Source organism: Saccopteryx leptura, chromosome 1 (genome assembly GCF_036850995.1).
Source record: "Saccopteryx leptura isolate mSacLep1 chromosome 1, mSacLep1_pri_phased_curated, whole genome shotgun sequence".
In the NCBI taxonomy this organism is placed as follows: domain Eukaryota; kingdom Metazoa; phylum Chordata; class Mammalia; order Chiroptera; family Emballonuridae; genus Saccopteryx; species Saccopteryx leptura.
In genome coordinates, this window is record NC_089503.1 from 305,313,836 (window position 1) to 305,334,301 (window position 20,466).

Consider the following 20,466-nt stretch of genomic DNA (forward strand, 5'->3'; position numbering starts at 1 on the left):
GCAGCCACTGACTACCTCCTGTCCCGATGGATTTTCCTATCCTGGGCATTCCATATAAGTGGAATCATACAATAACATCATCTTTTTTGTCTGGCTTCTTTCACTTGGCATTATGTTTTCAAGGTCCATCTGTGTTGTAGCATGCATGAGAACTTCATTTCTTTGTGCAGCTGAATAATACTCCATTGCATGGATAGACCACATTTTGCTTATTGTTCATTCCTTGGTGGATATTGCACTTTTTGACTATTGTGAGAAGGCTCAGCATGAATCATGACAGAAAGTAAACATGGCCCCACTTTCTAAAGACAGCTGCTGGGTATGAGCATGGACAGTGGCTGTTCTCTTTGTTGGTGACATTAATTGAACATCTAAGGAGCACTCACTTTCTCTTCTTTTGAACAGTGGAGGATCCAGAGCCAGAGGCTAAGGGACCCAGAGGAGGAGGGTGAGATAGAGCCGGGGAAAATGGACAGTTGCTTGCGCCAGGAATGGCGGAGACTTAGGCAGAGAGGGCCACACCGCAGCCAAATCTTCCAGTAGGTGGGGAGGCAAACAGGTCTCTTCCAGAACACTGATGATTCCTCCAGACCTAGAGCTAAGGTTCTTGGCCTGGGAAACACTTAGGATCACAGCTTCTAAAGGATCCATTTGAGGTGGTGAAGAAAAGGTTATCCATTCCCTGGAGGGCTCAAGCTGTGGCTCAGAGGCCATCGTAATGCTGCCCTTGTTGAACACCTATGTAACTGCCTTGGGAACTGCTTCGTCTCATTTATTCCCTATAACTATATGACATTAATGTTCATTTCTACAGCTGAGGCACAGGAGGCCCTGGATTCACTCTTCTAATGCCACACTTCATTATTTCCTCTGGCTTCTCCATGGCTGAGTCCCAGGCTTTGCCAGCTTACTTTTGGCCCGTCTTGTCAGGAGGCTGCCTGGGTCTGGTCCCAGCTCAGTTACTGATTTGCTGTGCGACCTTTTTCACATTACTTCTCCTTGCAGAGCTTCAGTTTTCTCATCGTAAGGTGAGGGTTTGGCCTGGAATATTAGTATTCAAAGTGGCCCTCCTCGGGACCCTCTAGGAGGCTCAGGGTCCACTGACACCAGAGCAGGCCCTTATTATTTGTTCTCTATATTGAGCATCTGGGGGAGACTCTGGGAAAAGTCTTCTGGTGGTTATATATAAATAAATAAGCAAACATTCCAAACCTCCAAAGGAGATACTAAGTAGCCCTTGTTCTGACTGGGTAAGTGAGGTTTGGAGAAGTAGCCCCGAAAGTGAGGTTTGGAGAAGTAGCCCCGAACTCCTCACCAGGAAGCCCTGGGACAGACTGGGTCTGTATGCTGAGCTGACCTACTGGGCCACAGTGGTATTGAGGTGGGGGTCCCAAAGGGTCCAGCCATGAGTGGGCTAAGACAGAACACTTCTCAGGATGACAATGAGGAGGTGGAGTGGCCAGAATGGGCACAGTGGAGTGGGGCAGTGTTTCCTGAGTGCCAGTTATTTTAAGAGTAAGCTATGATTTTTGTTCCATCTGTGGTACAAGAGGCAGTATAGCCTGATGGTTAGGAATTGGGCTATCTGGGTTTTCTAGTCACTATCTATTGCTGTGGGCAAGGTACTCAATCTCTCTGAGCCTCAGTTATCTTCTCTGTGCAGTGGGGATGGTAGCAGGTATACCCTTGGAGTTGTAATGATTTAATACATGCAAAAAGCATTGACATAGTACCCGGTCCACTGTACATGCTGATTGTCAGTGAAGCATTGTGACCTTGGCTTTTTACTTCAGTTTCTACATCTGCTGAATGGAGATAGTGATGATGGCAGCCAATCGGGGTCATTGTGAAGATGTAATAGTCATTAAGGGGTTGAACTGGTCCCTGTTTTTATTTACTTGTATTTTTCTTTAAATCAGTGCATATGTTCATCCTTTTCTGAAGGTGGCCGCCATCTGAGCGGTGGGGACAGGAAAGGCTCAGAGCTGGCACAGGGGTCCAGTGTGTCCCGCTGAGCAGCTGCAGGAGCTCCAAAGCAGCAGACTTGGAAATCCTGAGTCTGGGCCAGAGCCACGCGGGCTCCTGACCAGCCAGCTCATGCTGAAAAGGGAAGCCAGTCTCTGGGGCCTGTGCTGTAACTGACATATGGCCTGGCATGGACGCTGGCGAGGGATGCCCTCCACCACCTGGGGTTGGTGGCCTTGGTTTTCTCTGTTTCCCTTCCCTCCATTGTCTGCCTGTCCCATGAATAAGCTGAATGATTAGAGATCCAGGCGTAGGCCGTGCACTGTCCCTGACCAACTCCCTGACTTGGGTATGACGTGTCCACTCTCTGTCCTCAGTTTCCCCATCTATAAAGGAGGGCGTGGTCAGATGTCCCTGGAAAGTCTCTTCTTTCCCTGCGCTGGTTAGTGTGAGGGGCAGCACAGGGTAGCCGTTCGGCAAAGTAGGATCAAACATACTCCTGGGTTCTAGTTCTGGTTTTACCACTTAGCTGGAGACAAGTTATTTACCCTCTCTGGATATCAGTCTCCTCATCTGTGAAATGGGTTGGCTGTGGAGTTGCAATAATATCTGTCCTACAGATTGTTATGAGGATGATGAGTTCATACACACTGAGTGCCTAGAATGGTACCTGGCACCAGCAGCACTCCCCAAACGGAGCTGGTTACTTACTGGGCAGCTCCTTAAAGATGCCCCACTTTTCCTACTTAGTCTCACCATCCCTGGCCTTGGAGTGTCTTTGGTGTTAAGCCCGGGAGCCTCAGCAGCCTCAAGTCAGCTCAGGGTGCCCGAGGTGGTCCCACCTAGCCCGTAGTCATGTTTGCTGAACATCCCCTCATGCACTCACTCAGCGCTGCCTAGGGCGCACCTGTGTTGTGCCAGGAACTGTTCTAGGCGCAGGGGATATGCTAATGACCAAAACAAGCAGAAATCCTTGTCCTTATAGAGCAGGGGTCCCCAAACTTTTTACACAGGGGGCCAGTTCACTGTCCCTCAGACCGTTGGAGGGCCGGACTATAAAAAAACTATGAACAAATCCCTGTGCACAATGCACATATCTTATTTTAAAGTAAAAAAACAAAACGGGAACAAATACAATATTTAAAATAAAAAACAAGCCCTGGACGGTTGGCTCAGCGGTAGAGCGTCGGCCTGGCGTGCGGGAGACCCGGCTTCGATTCCCGGCCAGGGCACATAGGAGAAGCGCCCATTTGCTTCTCCACCCCCCCCCCTCCTTCCTCTCTGTCTCTCTCTTCCCCTCCTGCAGCCAAGGCTCCATTGGAGCAAAGATGGCCCGGGCATTGGGCATGGCTCCTTGGCCTCTGCCCCAGGCGCTAGAGTGGCTCTGGTCGTGGCAGAGCGACGCCCCAGAGGGGCAGAGCATCGCCCCTCGGTGGGCAGAGTGTCGCCCCTGGTGGGCGTGCTGGGTGGATCCCGGTCGGGCGCATGTGGGAGTCTGTCTGACTGTCTCTCCCCGTTTCCAGCTTCAGAAAAATACAAAAAAATAAAAATAAAAATAAAAATAAAGAACAAGTAAATTTAAATCAACAAACTGACCCGTATTTCAATGGGAACTATGCTCCTCTCACTGACCACCAATGAAAGAGGTGCCCCTTCCGGAAGTGCGGCGGGGGCCGGATAAATGGCCTCAGGGGGCTGTAGTTTGGGGACCCCTGTTATAGAGCTTAGTTTCATAGGGGAAGACAGATAAAAAACAAACAACCAAGGAGAATATATGCACAATTCTCAAGGTGTTTCTTTGAAAAATACGTGGGTGACTTTCTTACTCCCACCAGTCCCATCCCTAGTTGAAACTCACTGATCTGTAAAGTCTAAACTCCCAGCTCAGCTCCTACTCTATTCCTCGGGGAGTTCTGAGTCACCCTTCTCCGAACTAGGCACCACCTCCATTCTCCAAGAGCTTGGGCTGTGTTGTCACACAGTCCTGGCCTTTGATTCCCAACTCTACCATTGCCTGGCTGCTTGACCTTAAGCAAGTCATTTAACCTTCCCATTCCTGTCTCCTCACCTTTAAAACAACATTGCCTACATCCTAAGACTGTCATGAGGATTAAAGGAGTTAACACATGTAAAACATTCAGAACAGTGCTTGCCCCTGTATGACCTTGGGCAAGTCACTATTTGAGCTTCAATTTGCTTATCTCTAATGTGGACACAAAGTAGTGTTTATTGCACAGGAGATGTGGAAGGCTTAAATACTATTAGCACATAATTGATGCTCTTTTCCCCTCCTGTATTGATTAATTATTGCTGTGTAACAAATTACCTTGAAACTCAGTGGCTTAAAACACCTGTTTATAATTGCTTACATCTCTGTGGGTCAGGGGAGGTGGTGGAAATATTCTAGGCTTGTCTGGACTGCTGTGCTTTAAGCTACAGATTCAGCAGGGTGAAGCTCCTCGCTGGGTTTTGGGCTCAGATCTGCTCCATGTGTGCTCCATTTTGGGGACATGTGAGTGCAGCCCCCAGGGACAGGTTTCTCAGGGCGATGCAGAGATATAAGAGCGTGAATACGTAAGGCTTAGGCTCAGACAGTATCGTCCCTTCTGCCTCATTCTGTTGGTAAAAGCAATCTCATGGTCAACCTCCAAAGTCAAGGGGCTTGTAAGTGGAAGGAATTGCAAAGTCACATGACAGGGGGTGTGAGTAAAGGCAGGAATGAAGCATCACAGGAACATTAACGAGACCTGCCCGGCTTTCCGAGAACCCCTGAGAAAGGACTGACAGCAGAACTCCCAGTAAGGAGCAGTGATTTGGGGAGAGCCTTTGTATTTTCCACGGAACCATGGGTCACTGTCTCTGAAATACTCTCTGGGTTGCTGCTCCCTAGGGACGTGATGTGGGGTTTTCCTCCCAGAAATGTACAAACATGGAGGATGGGTGCTGGAGGGCTGGACTGGAATGCTCCCCCTCCCCCCTCCCCCATAGAACTTGTCCTTGCAACGAAATAAATAAAACTGTCAGCTGGAAAAATGAGGGGCAAGCCGACCAAATATGATAAACTGTCTCTTGCTGTGTATTGTACTCTCCACAATGAAACCCCAAGTGGATGCTAAAAATGTGTGCAGCTTTGTGAAGAGACAAGCGTGCTCTGTGTGGCTGAGATTTTCTGAGAAAGGTAATTTAACTGCAACACACAGAAAGGAGAGAAATGCAACGAGTGGTAATTTGGAAATTGTACATCAGGTGCTTTTTTAAAAAAAATAAATTGATATTGTTGGTTATTTTTCTTTTATTAACATCCAGAGTTCTACAGACTGCTGTCTCATCCTTATCAAGCCCATTCAAAGCGTGTGTTGACATTTCTAATTTGCAAATTTAGAGATTGTCAGGAAATGGTTTAAACACTCAGCGCAGTGGGGGCGCTCCTTGACTGTTAGTGACAGGGCTCATCTCTGGGAAGACAGTGGGGAGGCGGCGGGCTGCATTTCAGGTGACTCAGGAAGAGCTAACAGTGTCAGACATGCACTTTATATTATCCTATGTGAAACCTGTAATTTTCATTTTGCAGATGAGGACAATGAGGCTCTGGAAGTTTAAATAACGTGCCCAAGGTCACACAGCTCCTAAGTGAAGAAAGCTGACATTAGAACTAGGCACTCTGGCTTCCCAAGCCTTGGGGCTACCCACTGCTTCCTCAGGGAAAGACCACAGGCCTCAGAGTCAAAGCTCTGCTAGTTACTATGGGGCTCTTTGACTTTTCACTCATTCACCCATTAAGTGGGTGTTAATTGAGGATGTACTATGTGCTGGGTGCTGTGCTGGGCTCCAGTGGCACAGTGGTGAGCAAATCCCAGGCTCCCACCTCTTCCACTTTGTTTTTTGTTTGTTTGTTTGTTTGTTTGTTTTTACAGAGACAGAGTGAGAGTCAGAGAGAGGGATAGATAGGGACAGACAGGAATGGAGAGAGATGAGAAGAATCAATAATCAGTTTTTTGTTGCGACACCTTAGTTGTTCATTGATTGCTTTCTCATATGTGCCTTGACCATGGGGCTACAGCAGACTGAGTAACCCCTTGTTCGAGCCAGCGACCTTGGGTCCAAGCTGGTGAGCTTTTGCTCAAACCAGATGAGCCTGCGCTCAAGCTGGCAACCTCGAGGTCTCGAACCTGGGTCCTCTGCATCCCAGTTCAACACTCTATCCACTGCACAACCACCTGGTCAGGCCTCCACTTTTTCCACTTTGTAGCCACACAAAAGTACTAGAAGGATGCTAGAAGAAACTTAATGCCTAAGGGCATGTGGCCAGGACCAGGACCTGGGGGGTGCCTGGCAGGCTTCTCCAAGCAAGGGACTTTGAATGGCTCTCTAAAGAAGTAGAGTCAGCAGGGTTATGGCTCTCTGTTTTGAAACTCTCAAACTTGGAACCCAGCTGCCACGTGGTGAAAAAGCCCAGGTTGCATGGAACGGCCGCATATAGGTGCTGAGGCTGACAGCCCCCATGAGAACAAGAACAGGCAATATAATTCACCAGCTCCAGTGCAAGACGAAAGTACAGGGCCTCTTGTTTAAAAAGTTACTAAGAAGCTTAGTTTAGATGGTGACAGCAGAGCCCTAAACCAAGCCAAGAGCAGAGCCCTTCTAAGGGTGGGGCCCTGAGCACCTGAACCAGGTACACATCCCTGAAGCTGGCCCTGGCTCAAGGTGAGGCCCCAGCATCAACTGCCCACAGTATGAGTGATGAAGAGTCCAGGATGACTCCAGCCATTGCCTGAGAGCAATTAAGTGAGAGACCTCAGTTTAGAGCCACCAAGCTGCACCCAGTGTGCCTCCAGGTGTGCAAGAGTGAAAAATCAGTAAATGATTGTTTTGTAAGTTAGCTAAGCTAAAGAATGGGGCAGGGTAGATTCCAGGCAGAGGAAAAAAGTCAGAAGTGCTGGACCAGATGGTTGTGTGGTGCGTTTGAGCAGCTGGGAGGGGGCTATGGGAATGAGCGTGACAATAGGACTGCGGCGGAGCATGGCCAGAGAGGGAGAGAAGGGCCGGGGATTCTGGTCTCCGTTGGAGAGCAGAGGATGCCCTTGGAGGGTTTGGGGAAGGGCAGAACTCACCTGGATTTGCATTTTGTAAAGATCTCCCTGGTGCTCTATGGAGGACAAGATAGAGCACCTGGAGTGAATGCCAGTTAGGAGGCTGCTGATGGTGAGGGAGAAGGGTGGTCTGCACCTGACAGTTGGCATTGGAGTCAGAGCTGAATTGGACAGGTTTTGATGATAGAACCTCACAGGGTATGGTAAAGGATTTGCTGCTGGTGAGTGAGGGGAAAGGGAAGAGGACATAAGGCCAGCTGAGGAGCTCGGTGAATGGAGGTGTCATTTCCTTGGACTGAGAAAGTCATTTCATGGGTTTCATTCTAGACTAGTGGAATTTAAGGTGCTTTTGGTCCAAAGAGATATGGAGCAAACATTTGGGTGTAGCCAGCTGGAGGCATACTTTGGGAAAATGAAGCCTTGAGTGTTGCTGAGCTGACCAATGCGGCGTGCCTAGAGCTGTGCTCTCCCGGGCAGCAGTCACAGCCACTTGCGGTTGAATTGAAATGAATTGAAATGAAATGTAATTTAAAGTTCAGTTCTTGGGCTGTTTGAGCCCCATGTCAAGTGGTCAGCAGCGACCTGTGACGAGGGACTGCCTGCTGGACAGTGTAGATAGGGAACGGTTCGTCACGGGAGACAGTTCGTTTGGACAGGGCTGCTATTGTGAGAACAAAGGGGAGTCTGGGGCCAACGTTTCCTGGCCTGGAAGAGGAAGAGGAGGAGGAGGAGGAGGAGGAGGAGGCATTGAGAAGGAAGACCCAGGCCCTCCTTGGGTCAGCCATTTCACCGTCCTGAGCTTCAGTTTTCTCCTCTGTGTCGACATCAATACCTATCTCATGGGGGATTATGTGGATTTAGTTCCGTATATATGATAAAATATATTGAGCCTTTAATGGATGCCAGACACTCCGCTAACACTGTGCACTTAGCACAGTGCCTGGCCAGCCTTGCTCATTGCGTGGATGAAGGTGAGCTTATTCAGTAGGTGCTCAGTACATGCTAGCACGCCCCCCTCTTTACTGTTCCTTCAGAGCCTTCCGCAGGCAAGCAGTGATGCCTTGAGGAGTCCTGTTACCCTCTGGTCCTCGGGGTCCCCATCTTTAGGAGAATGGTGCGCCTTCTGAGCCACCATCTCTCATACTGTGGCCGCTCAAGGGCGCCATGGAGCTGTACAGATTTAAGCTTCTCCTTGCCACGTCCCTTGGCCCCATAAGACTGACCCAGTGGGGTTAGTTTTAACTACACCGATGAGTGTTGGCATGGTGTATGAACTTCCAAGCTCCATCTTGCCATGCACTAGTTCTGGCGACCAAGAGCGAGTCCCCTTGGGGCCTTCAATGCTGGGGTCCATAGAGCATGACCTGCTTTGTGCTGGGAATGTCTCTTCCTGCTACAGGGATGCCGGGGCCCCAGCAACCCTGACTCATTGCGAGAGGTGAGCAGTTACAGAGTCATTTTGGAATTGTGGGCCTTATTACAACAATTGACAGTGTTTATAGGGTGGACCTTTATTACTCTACTTTACTGCTACCTTCTACAGCAGACATTTATTGAGCTCTTAATGGATGCCAGACACACTGCTAACACTGTGCACAACCCCTGGTTTTATCCCTGTGACAGCCAGGCGCTGGGCCTATTGCAGTTCACTCCAACTCCACTGTGCACAGGAGGAAGTGAAGGTTTGACAAGTTCAAGCAAACGCTCCAGGCCACAGAGCTCGTGGTCTGAGCTGTCTCCAGTGCCCGTGTCCACATGCTTACTGTTGGATAGTGTTCAGCCATCCAAGCAGGACACATCAGTCCCACAAGGTTGAAAGAGACAGTGAAGGGGAGCCGTTTGTGCTTAGTGTCCTCCGAGTGGCGGTGCCACTCATGAAATTGCACTAACAGAGGGACACAGGGATGTTGGAGGAACAAGCAGGGAACTCAGCTCTTTATTTCTTTTGCAAATGAGAAAACCAAGGGCCAGAGAGATGACAGCTGAACCAGGTGACACACAGATTAATGAGGACACACCCTTTCCTGACCACCCAGTCAAACTCAAGCCTGGTGCTGACCTTGTTCCCCTGCTTAATTAGGGTGCTCTGGCTGGGGACAACAGCATGGGATTGAGAGGGTAGGAAGGCCAGAAACCCCCCAGGCTAGAGAATGTCTGAATTGAAGGACCTCACCCTCACCTGGTTGCCGTCATCCTCTGCCTTACCTGGCCAGTGCCGGACGATCTCCAAACTCATAGGGTCATCAGAATCATGGGGGAGGGGCTGTTAGAACTGCAGATTCCCAGGCCCTCATGCTCCAGGTGCGATATGTCTGAGGTTGCAACTGAGAAATGGGACTTCTTTAAAGTCTCCTTAATATCAAATTTGGAAACTGCTGCCTTTGTCCCGCATTCTCCAAAGCGTGTTCCCTAGAACATCATCTCAGTTCCAAGGGACATTGAACTGAGAGAAGCAACATTCTAAGAAGAGGAAACAGCAGGTGCGAAGGCCTGTATATATATATATTCATCTTTCAAGCAAGTAGGTTTCAAAACTGTTGAGTTAAAGGAGTGATTCCCAACTGTGCATCCAAATCACCCGGGAAGCTTTGACAACTACTGTCTGGGCTGCCCTCCTGAGTCCCTCTTTAGGGACAGGACCCAGGAATAAGTATTTTATAAAGCTCTCCACATGATTCTAGTGTGCGGCCAGGTTGAAAGTCACGAGGTTAGAAAAACAGGCTTAAAAAAAAAAAAGCAAAACTTCTCAGGGCCTTTAGTACACAATGTACACTATGAATCTCTAAAAGGACAAACAGATTATTTTCTTATCCTGGTGACCAGGGGCACACAAAAAGAAAGAAGGAATGGTTAGCAAAGAAAGCCGTGGCCCACATGGAGAGGGTGTGTACTGGTAAGGGATGAGGGTGAGCAATGTGGTCTTCAGAGGCCAGTGCAATATTTTAACTCAGATAAGCATGAGTGGTTTCTTTTTTATTCTGATTTGAATAATGGTGATGATTTGGTAATTGGTTAGTAGTTCTAATACCTTTTAGGCTATACAGGTAGCATTTTTGTCAGCAATAAAAACAGTATTGCAAGTTTATTATCGTGGTAGGGGCTCCAGACACATGGGGTGGGGCATCTGAGTAAGGATGTTAGCTCCATTCTGCAGGGAGGGTTGCTTTCAAAACATCAACCAGCTGCTTAAAACTCTCAAAGGCTTGCCATCCCACTGGTCACTCTTTCATACAAAGCCCTACGTGAGCAATATCTAAACCAGGGGTCCCCAAACTTTTTACACAGAGGGCCAGTTCACTGTCCCTCAGACCATTGGAGGGCCGGATATAAAAAAAACTATGAACAAATCCCTATACATACTGCACATATCTTATTTTAAAGTAAAAAAACAAAACGGGAACAAATACAGTACTTAAAATAAAGAACAAGTAAATTTAAATCAACAAACTGACCAGTATTTCAATGGGAACTATGCTCCTCTCACTGACCACCAATGAAAGAGGTGCCTCTTCTGGAAGTGCAGCGGGGGCCAGATAAATGGCCTCAGGGAGCCGCATGTGGCCTGCGGGCGTAGTTTGGGGACCCCTGGTCTAAACTCTTGTATTATGTACTCCCACCTAAAGATTTTGAGCATGCGCCCTCATTATAGGCATGCTCATTTAGAAATTAAATAAACTGTACTACCAGCAGTGATACAGTGAAATTAATGAGCTTGATTTCCTTTTTACATTTTTCTGTTCATAAAATAAATGTTGCTAGAAGTTCCAACTTTCGTTCCTGCGCCTTGCTTGATCATCGCTTGCACCCCGGTTTAGACCCCCTACATGATCAGGTTCCTTCCTTCATCCTGTGTCATCTGTCACCATCTAACCCATACTCCTACGCTCCAGCCACAGGCTTCTATCTAAGTTTCCAAGTGTGACACAGACTTTGGGCCTTTGCACCTGCTGTTTCCTCTTCTTGGAATGTTGCTACTCTTGCTTTTTGTGAGGCTGGCTTCTTCTTGTTGCTCGGGTCTTATATTCAACATCTGAGGAGCTTTCCAGGGCCACTCCATCTAAAGCTGCACTCCAGCCACTTTCTCCAACACAGCTCGTTTTAATTCTCTAAGTAGAACTTATCACCATCTGATATTTTTCTTGTTTGTTTACGACTCTCCTTCTTCAGCAAAGAGGAACAGTGGCAGCCACAGGGTGAGGGTTCCGTAACTATTTGTTGGATGAGACACAAAGCTGAGACTCGGAGGTTAGCACATTTATCTAGGCTATGCCGTCAGTAAACGGTGGAGCTAGTGTGTGTACTCCACCCTGTGTGACCCCATGTTCAAGGTCCGGTGCACCGGGCTAAGCTGCCTCTTGTCCTCCACAGGCCAGCCGAGAGATGCTTGAGCTCAGACCTTGATAGTTGCAGTCTGAAACCTGTTCTGATGTCAGATGACTTTGGACTTTGAAAGAAAAAAAATGTGACTGGCATTTGACACTTGTTCATAGCCAACAGGCAGACCCAGCTACACACTGGAAAAGTCTGTTGTTAGGAATGCAGTGGTGGGCGCCGCCTGGAGAAATGCCTGGCCTGCGTGTCCTAACGAAGCGCAGAAGCTGAGGAAAGGGCAGGCATGCCTGGGAAGAAAGTCCCCCATTTTCCCTTCCATATTTTGTACAGTTTGGAAGCGTGACATCAAAAACTGATGCCTAGGTGAGGAAGTATTGACCACCCACTTTGTTTCTTCTGTGGAGCACCTGCAGGTTGAGAACCTATTCGTAGATTCTAGAAACCCAGCTGGCTGACCCTTTCTCTACCCTGAAGGCACTGCAGACCTGGGGAAGAAGATAGGAGGGGAAGGAGACAGCAAAAAAGAAGATGAAAGCCCAAGGCCCTTGACCTTTTGAAGGTGAAATGGTTCATTCTGATGCCTAGTTAGGTATGTGTAGGACACCTGTCACCTCCCCGCATTACTGCATTTTCTGTTTCCGGAGTAACCCATGCACATTTGAGCTGACGAGCCTTTGGTTGCCAGGCACGAGCAGGTGTTCCTACCTTGTTTTCACCTCATGGCCTCTTTATGCAAGGTCTGCTGTCCTCTTCTCCTCTTTCTATTGAGCATGGGAACTCTAATGATAAGTGAACAGGCAGAATTAGGAGTGTCAAATTTGACACCGGAAGGCAAAGAAATTGACAATTTATTTTCCCTAAGTGGCTCTCCCTCTCCCTCATCCTGTCACTGAAACAATATTGACATTCTGCTGTAATGAGGGTTCCGCGGTCTCTCACTCATTCACTTATCCAAGCGTGGATTGTTCATGGTTAAAAGCATGGCCTTTGGGGTCCAACAGACCCACCTCTGCTGCCCACTGGCTTTGTGACCTGCATTAGTGACCTAAGGCAGCTGCTGCAATAGACTACTACAGGCTTGGTGTGCCTTAAAACAATAGAAGTTATTCTCTCACGATTCTAGACACTAGACATACAAAATCCAGACATCCTTGGCAGGGCTGCCTCCTGCTGATGGCTCTAGGGAAGAATCCTTCCTTGACTCTTCTAGCTTCTGGTGGGTGCCAGTGATCCTTGGCTTGTGGCCACATAACTCCAATCTCTGCCTCTGTCTTCACATGGACTCCTCCTCTTCTATGTTCTTCTTCATATCTACTAAGGGTATTTGTCATTGGTTCTAGTGCCCAACTAGATAATCCAGAAAGATCTCATCTCAAGATCCTTAACTTAATTACCTCTGCAAAGACTCTTTTTCCAAATAAGGTCACATTCTCCATTCAACCCACTCTGTGACCTTAGGCAAGTTGTTTAACCTCTCTGAGCCTCAGTGTTTTTAGCTTTAAAATGGAGATGCCTCCCCTAGTCACTCACAGGGATAATGTGTGGAAAGCTTCTTCAGTGCCCATACACAGCTTCCGTTCCATCAACAACAGTTATTCTTACTTATTGAGTGCTCGTCATGTGCTAAGATGTTGCTCTGGGCTCCTACTATATCCCTTGATAAGCTGAGAAGGCCCCTTCTGATACAATCTGCAGAGCCTGTGTTTAATTCCTATGTGCTTCCAGGACCTACCTGGTTATGCGAGTGCCCAGCAATTCTGACAAACCCAGTTTTCCTGTATATGCATGGGATGATCCACAGCCTCACCAGTAGGGGCAGTTCTAGAAAACTCAGCTCATCCTCGGACTACCTTTCGGGGGATGGTCAGGACACAGCAAACCAGTGCCTGGCTCTTGGAAGTCGTTTCAGCTCTGCCTCCTGTTCTCCACTCCAGCCACTGTGGTCTTTTCTCAGTGTTTGGAATTGGTGAGGACACTTCTCGTCCACCACCTGGTGGGTATTCCATAGAAGACAGGGCCGTGAACATTCTGGGAGCAGCAAGTGTGTGTTGTATCCTAGAAACTAGACCGCCAGGAAGGGTGTTGGCCTGATGGAGAGGTGGTGGGAGTGTTCACCCTGCTCTGCAACTCCCTATGACCTTGGCCAAGACTTGGAACTTCTCTAAGGCTGATATTTAGCTAGAGCTCAATGGGGTTGATTTTGAGCAGTAGTTCTCGAACTATTTTTTGAAAGCACTATACCTGCTTTAAAATCTTTCCCGGAATCCCATTTGGTATGACCCGGATGTGTACTCAGGGCACCCTCTCTCAGTCCTATTGCCGGTGAGAGTCTAGTGGATTCCCAGATTTTTTTTCAACTCTCCACACTTGCTTCCTCATTTGCAAGTAACTCCCTCAATATCAGAATGCAGAACTCACCCTCTTTCCTTTCTCTTGGGAATTCCTCACACTCCAAGGATTGTTATGGACTAAATTAAAGGTGTAAGGAGATTGTGAGACGGGTCAGATCCCGGTCTGAGCTGGACTGACACCCTCCAAGTGACTCACCCACACTTACTTTCTTTCTAGAACCTGTCCTAATGCCCCCCACCACCCCCCGTTTCTGCACCTCCTCACCGTCCCCACTCTCAGCTCCCACCACCAATGCCAGGGAACTGTCACATTCTTCCCTGGTCCAGAGCAGACATGACTAATGCGTCTCAGCACTTTTTCCCACCGAGTCTGAGCACAAACACAACCCTCCAGGTGGCCCTGGAGCTGGCCTCTAGCTGGAACCTCTGTGCCCTCCCATTCATAATGGGGAGGATGGGGACCAGTGCGGGTGGGCGCACTGCAGGACTGCAGGCTGGCCTCTGTGGCCTGTCAGGAGCAGCATGTTCTGTTGGTCATGGGTCGTGACCCCAGAGTTGTGGGTATTGGGGTTCCTTGTGCTTTATCTCCTTCCTTCTCATTTTTCCTTTACACTATTTATACTATCACCCCTAGAGTTATTGTTCCCAAATATAGAACTGATCACTCGACGCCCCTACCTCACCAGGCTTAAAAGTCTCCTGGTACCCCCTAGTGCCTACAGAGGACATTCCCAAGTTCAGCTGTGGCATCAAAGGCCTGGAACCCAGCTGTCATCCAGTGTCACCTGCAGCCAATTCCTGCATGTACTCTATGGCCAAGTTCCCCTTTGTGCTTTCTAAGCACAGCTGTGCCTTTTAGGCCTCTGTGCCTCTGTGTATGCTGTTTCTCCAGCCCAGAGTGCTCTTCCCCACTGTATTAGTCTCCTAATGGTGCTATAACAAATCATCACAAATACAGTGGCTTAAAACAACACAGATTTATTATCTTATAGCTCTGAAGGTCAGAAGGCTGAAATGGGTCTTCCTGGGATAAAATCAGAGTGTTGGCAGGGATGTGTTCCTTGTGGAGATGCTAGTGGAGAAGCTATTTCTTGCCTTTTCTAGGTTTTAGAGGCTCCTGCATTCCTGGGCTTGTGGCCCCCTCCTGCATTTTCAAAGCCAATGGTGGCTCATCTAGTCTTTCTCATATTCCATCACTCGGATCTGCTTCCATCATCACTTCTCTTTCTCTGACTCTGACTCGGCCCTGAACCTGACCCTCCTATCTTTCTCTTATAAGGACTCTTGCAATTACACCGAACTCACCCAAATAATCCAGAATATTTTCTCCATCTCAAGATTTGCAGAGTCCCCTTTTCCCTGGAAAGTAACATATTCACAGGTTCCAGGGACTAGGACATGGACACCTTTAGGGGGCTATTTATTCTACTCACCCCCCTCACCTTTAGTATTAGTTGAATTAGTCCTTCATGGGTATTTCAAATGTCCCCTCCTGAGTGTAACATCTCCTGTACTTCTCAGACAGAAGGACTTTTCTCTTTTTTCGATCTGTGGCATTGGGCCTCATTCTGTTGCGGCAGGTACTGCCTGCTGTTCTGGTCCTTGGTACCTGGTCTTGCTTCCTTGGCAGCACGTGAGCCCTTTGGAGGCAGAAAGCTGAAACTTGATCACCGTTGGAACTCGGTGTCATTCAAAGTCAATACTTGAGGAATCTGTTGCATTTCTCTTTTCTTGAAGAGTCATCTCAAGTACCACCTCCCCAACTGTGCTCTTCTGTCCCCTTTAAAACAAGACTTTATCCTCTTTTGAACCCAGCGCTAACCACAGGCTGGTGCAGAGCAGCGGCCCTATGGGAACTGGAGAGCTGACAGTCTCATCGGGCCTCTCACCTATACGGTGGGGCCGCCCCTCACCCAGATTAAGACGGACTGTGGCTTTGCTGGGGAAATTATCCTCAAACCTACAGAATCACAGCCAGGGCTTGAGGTGCTCACCTTCTGGGAGATAGCTGCGCCGTGGGAAGCACAGGTCCTGTCTCCCATCTCTCCCTCACTCTCGGGCACCTGCACATTGACCGGGATGACTCTGCCCACCTTATCTAGATTTTCTGTTTCATTTCCCCTGTGTCTCTGGGTGGGAGTCGTTAGATGTGCAGAGGAGAATGCTTGCAGGAGGAAACGCCCAGACCACTCTTGGTGCTCCACTTTTCCTGAATTCAGCTGCTTCCCTGCTCCTCTGTTCCCAGGTAGCAGATGGCCTGATAATTTAATGCCATTACAGGGAGCAGGTCACTGGGATTTAATTAAAAAACAAAAGCACTTTGAGAATGCCTGTTCTCAGACAGATTTGAGGGCTGGGTGAGCAGGGTCACGAGGTTGCACATCCCTAGAGCCCACATGCACGGCAGAGCCCAGTGAAGGCCCCACCCCACCTCCCGGAGCGTTTGCAGCGTGGCTGCCTGGCTGTGTGCAGTAGCCTGCGGGGGAGGGGGAGACATTTGTACTGTGACCCTGCCCTCTCCCATTTCACTCCTCTACGCACCAGCCTGCTTGGTCTCCTCGTAGGCCTATGGGACACTTAGAATGAAATCCAGATTCTTTTTTATGGCCTAAGAGACCCTCCATGGTCTGGCCCCTGCCTGCCTCCCCAGACCCTCTTAGTACCTGTCTTCTTATCCTCACTATATCTCTGTATCTCCAATAATGCAGGATTGATTCCTGTCACAGGACCTTTGCATCTGCTCTTTCCTCTGCCTGATTGTTCTTCCCCCTGATAGTCCCAGACTGTCTCCCTCAGGTCTCAGCTACAGCGCTGTCACCTCTAAGAGAACTGCCTGGGCACTTTATTTTTGTTGTTCCCAGTATTATTCAACTTGAAATGCCATAACAAAATCCCACAAACTAGGCAGCTGTGGCTTAAATCGCAGAAATTAATTTTCTCACAATCCAAGATCAGGTTTTGGTTGATTTGGTTTCAGGTGAGAGCTAGCTTTCTGGCTTACAGATAGTTGAGACAGACAGACAGGAAGTGCTTTCTCTCGCTCTCTCTTTTCTGTTCTTATAAGGACATTAATCCTCTGATCAGGGCCCCATCCTTATGATCTCACTTAGCTGCAATTACCCCCTTGATTGTCCTACCTCCAAATATAGTCACACTGGTGTTAGGGCTTCGACATAGGTATTTTGGGAGTAGACACATATTCAGTTCATAACATTCCCCATCGCCGCCCACTGCTCTCTGTCCTGTTACCCTCTGTGCCTTGGATTCTCGCTCATGAAATAATGGAACTTGACCACACAGGATGGTTATGAGGGTTGAATGAGTTACTGCACAAAGAATCCTGAAACCAGAGCCTAGCGCAGAGGAGGTGTGAATACATGTCATTTTCATTATCACCCTCATCATTATTTTCAGCCCAGACTTGCTAACCCTGATTCAAGGCCCCAGAGAATGCTTTTCTGTACACCTGCTACAAGAACAAGAATATTAACGAAGGGACAAGAGTGAGGTGCAGAGTTGGGGAAGGGCATTGCTGGCAGAGGGAACAGCATGAGCAAAGGAGGTGGGCCGTGGGGAAACGGTGAAGGGTTTTCAGCAGGGGTATTGTGTTCAGATTTGCACATTACGAAGATCACCCTGAAGCATTTTCCCCACATGAGGCTCAAACCCAAGACAAAGGTGCCCCTCACTTCACTGAAACAGCTCTTGCAGGGACCCCAGTTTGCTAACCAGTGGTGGGTTTTCAGGTGATGGCGTTCCTGAGCTTCCTGTTACACTTGACTGATGAGCACGCCATCCCTCCTAAGCCTTCCATATCCTCGGCTCCCTGACATGTGACTAGATCTCCTGGGAGGCAGTGCAGGGTGCTGGAGAGAACTGTGACCCTGGCTTGGAGTTGGAATGCTGTCACTGTTGTAGGGGTCAGGTGACTTCTCTCACCTTCAGAAACTTCGCCATACCCTTGTGATTAAAAGACCCGCCTGGGGATAGATGTTAAGTGTGTAGAAGTCACCCCCCTCCCCCACCCTTTCCATCTGTCTCCTGACTTCCAGTTCCCCTCCAGCCCCTAAATGTAGTGTCCAAGGGCACTGCCTGAACCAGTGCTGTTCAGATTATGTGAACCTAGGTTCCTGGGTTTTCTTGAGTCTTCCACCAACTTTCTAATTTGTTGTGAAAGAAGAGACAGGTAGGTCTTGTATCACTTTCCTGGGGGAAGTCCACTGAAGGTTATTGTCTGAGATTTACTTTGAGCCTTTTTCTTTTCTATACACATCTCTCTCTGTCTCTCAATATGCTGAGTCTATGGAGGAAGCTTTTGCCTCCAGGAGAAGGTGCAAGAATAGGCAAGAAGCACAGCCTACTGAGATGCTTTTTAATTAGCCTCAAACGCGGATCGATTTTCTCTCCCTGATTAAACTTCACATCTCTGTAGTTTTAGAGAAATTTGCCAATTTTTCTAAATTGTATGCAGTAAAAGGAAAAGGAGAGATTTGTTGCCAAGTGAGGAGGAGGGAAGGGATTTCCTTTAAACACACAAAGCCCAGGGACCTCTCTGCTGGGACCTTCCACAGCAGAGGAGTCAGCGAATACTGACCAGATAATAAATTGGTGCCAAAAGACAGAAACCTTCTCCGTGCCTCTTTAACGAAGAGAAAGACATTCTGCCAAGACTGTCTCAGAATTTCAGGTGGAGAAAAAGCCCACAAAGTTCTTCTGCTGAGAGGAAATGTAAGGAGTGCTGAACTGACTTGGGGAGCTTAGCATCGAGGTCATCCAGATTATCTAAGCCAACTCTTAACAGCAGGATGTGTCTGTTTCTTTGATGGAACCCCAATATAGAAAACCAAAGTTGAGCTGCTCTGTGGAAGCAGGGAAGGGTCCCAGAGTGCCTCCTGCCACCCCCACTCAACCTGAAGGCGAACGGTACTTTGAAAACCATAGATCTCATCCCATCTCTTTCTTCACACAGGGGAAAATGAACGGACCAAAGAGGCTGATGACTGCCCAAGGTCATTCATTACATGTTCACACTTGCTCAGGCACTGAGTAAATATTTACCAAGCACCTGTGTGTGCCAGGCACTGTTCTGGGCCCTGGGCGACAGCACTGTACCAGAGACACAAATCCCCGGTCCTTGTGGAAACCGCACTCCAGTGGGGGAGACAGGCAGTACACAAATGGGAAAATATATTGTCGGGTAGCAGAAAGTGCAACAGAGTAAAGTAAGGCAAGGGGGTAAGAGCAAGGATGGCTGTTTCGGATGGGAAGGCCTTGAAGAGGTGAGATGAGAGTAATGAGAGGGAGGCAGGGGAGTATTGGCAGAAGAGGGAACAGGTGTAAAGGACCTATGGTGAGAATGGATGACACAAGCAAGGACCAGCCGGAGGCAGGCCTGGCCAGGGCTGAGACAGCAAGGAAGAGGGTGATGGGATATGCGTCAGAGAGGGGGACAGCCAGATCTGCGTGGCCTCAACAAAGCTCTGCGGGTGATGGGAGGCCTTTGGATTTTATCCAGAGTGAGATGGGGGCCATTGAATGGTTTTGAGCAGAAAAGTGATGTGATCTGACTTAGATTTTAAAAGGATCTTTCCACTCACTTTCTAAGTGACAATAGGTGGAAGGGGGATGAGGAGAGAAACAGTAAAATCAAGTTGGGAACTTTCACTGTAGTTTAGGGGAGAGCTATTGGTGGCTTAGACCTTGATGGTAGCAGTGTAGGTGATGAGCAGTGGTAAGATTTGGGATAGATTTTTGCAGACAAATCCAACAAGATTTGCTAATAGGTGGAATAAAGAGATAACTTCTCACATCTCCTTTGAGCTAAGCACTGTATTAGGTTATAGGAATCAGGACCCTTTTGCTTGGCAGAGCAGAAACCCAACTCAAACTTGAGCATATAACTGAATATTTCAGCCAAAATGAACTTTCAGGTACAGCTTGTTCTAGGAGCACAAATGCTATCTTCAGGGTTTAGCCATTCTCTTTTTGCTTATCTTAGTTTGGCTTGCTTTCTTCCTTCCTCCCTCCTTTCCTTCCTTCCTTCCTTCCTTCCTCCTTCCTTCCTCCCTCCTTTCCTTCCTTCCTTTCATCTTTCCTTCCTTCCTTTCATCTTTCCTTCCTTCCTTTCATCCTTCCTTCCTTCCTTCCTTCCTTCCTTCCTTCCTTCCTTCCTTCCTTCCTTCCTTCCTTCCTTCCTCTTTCTTTTTATTTTTAAATTTTTTTTGGTGAGAGAGAGAGACAGGGACAAAAAGATAGAAAGGGAGAAAGATGAGAAGCATTGATTCATTGTTGCAACACTTTAGTTTCTCATTGATTGCTTCCTCATATATGCCTTGACCAGGGAGCTCCAGCTGAGCCTGTGACCCCTTGCTCAAGCCAGAGACTTTGGGCTTAAGCCAGAGACCATGGGGTCATGTCTATGATCCCACACTTAAGCCAGAGACCCCGCACTCAAGCTGGTGAGCCTGCACTCAAGCCGATGACCTCAGGGTTTCAAAACTGGGTCCTCAGTGTCCCAGGTCAATGGTTTATCCACTGCACCACCACCAGGTCAGGCTGGCTTCATTTCTCACATGTTTGCCCTCAGCAGCTCCAGGCTTACATGAGCCTTGCAGATAGCAATTGCCGTGGGAAAAGGGTATTTCTTCCATAATGGTTTCAATAAAATTGATGGTTCACCTACCTTAAGTCATCTGCACATCCCTGACCTAATCACTGTGTACAAGGAA

At 48.3% G+C, this 20,466-nt stretch overlaps 1 protein-coding gene across 2 annotated transcripts in view; it reads left to right on the forward strand.

Annotated features, from left to right (window-relative positions):
- ABTB3 (ankyrin repeat and BTB domain containing 3) overlaps positions 1 to 20,466 on the forward strand; it is a 297,599-nt gene that overhangs the window by 79,512 nt on the left and 197,621 nt on the right. The gene's annotated exons all lie outside the window — the stretch shown is intronic.